This window comes from Galeopterus variegatus, unplaced genomic scaffold (assembly GCF_000696425.1).
Source record: "Galeopterus variegatus unplaced genomic scaffold, G_variegatus-3.0.2 Scaffold766, whole genome shotgun sequence".
NCBI classification, from domain to species: domain Eukaryota; kingdom Metazoa; phylum Chordata; class Mammalia; order Dermoptera; family Cynocephalidae; genus Galeopterus; species Galeopterus variegatus.
Window position 1 is genome coordinate 80,973 of NW_007726877.1, and position 869 is coordinate 81,841.

The following is an 869-nucleotide window of genomic DNA, read 5'->3' on the forward strand; positions in this document are numbered from 1 at the left end:
GCCAGGGGCGGGGCGGAGGCTGGGCGGCCCACAGCCCCTCGCGCCCGGAGCCCTCCCGGGGGACCCAGGCAGCCCGTGTCCGGCCCGCGGCACAAAGAACAAACCGTGCAGGGACTTGAGGCTTAGCCCGCCAAGCGTACTAGCGCTTTCCCCACTGAGTGATCCGAAGGAAAGGCGCATTCCCACCCCGAGGGGCCTCGGCCCCCGGGAGGATGCCGGCGGCTGCATCGCACGAGTGAGAGCAGCTCTTAACTCCACACGAAACAACGGGCCTCATGCACGCTTCACCAAGAAACAGAGTTTGCTGCACGGACGGCCCATTCGTTGAGAACACGCGACAGCTCCTCGCACACGGGAGCGAAGTTTGGACCGAGTCGCAGTTTTCTCACCGTAATTCGGTTTCGAGCAAGAGTTCTAACGGCAGGGGGATCTTTCTGAAAGGTTTCTGGTCACACCGCTCATGCCCTGAACTTCTGGGGGCCTAAATGACAAAGGAAGGAAACTGTAACTTACAGCAAGCGAAGGCTGCCCTGGCGGTCCGTCTTTAAAACGCGAGGGTCGGGGAGGACACCCCGCCGCGCCCCAGCCCGCGGGCCAGCTTCCGCGACGGCTTTACCTTCACACCCGCTTAATTTCAAAGAGCTTAAAGCAGAACTCACCGAGTCCGAGCCCGCTCCTCAGACATCCGAGTCGGAGGCCGGCTTTCCTCCCGGCATGGGAGAGAAAGTCGCTGGGCTCAAGAACAACACTTGCGCGCTTTAAATCTTGGACGAGGACCGGAAGGCCAGCGCCGGGCCCGCTCGCCTCCCCGACGGGGACCCGGCTGCGGGGGGCGGGCCCAGCCCGGGGCTCCGCGCGGAGGGCGGGGC

The 869-nt window shown here is 64.3% G+C and overlaps 2 protein-coding genes across 5 annotated transcripts in view; one reads left to right on the forward strand and one right to left on the reverse strand.

The window, feature by feature from the left end:
- The window catches only part of B3GNT5 (UDP-GlcNAc:betaGal beta-1,3-N-acetylglucosaminyltransferase 5), a 20,503-nt gene extending 19,781 nt beyond the window's left edge, over positions 1-722 (reverse strand). The window contains exon 1 of the mRNA XM_008572227.1: positions 660-722. The gene's annotated coding sequence lies outside the window, so the exon portion shown is untranslated. The remainder of the gene's footprint in view (positions 1-659) is intronic.
- The window catches only part of MCF2L2 (MCF.2 cell line derived transforming sequence-like 2), a 136,880-nt gene that overhangs the window by 77,224 nt on the left and 58,787 nt on the right, over positions 1-869 (forward strand). The gene's annotated exons all lie outside the window — the stretch shown is intronic.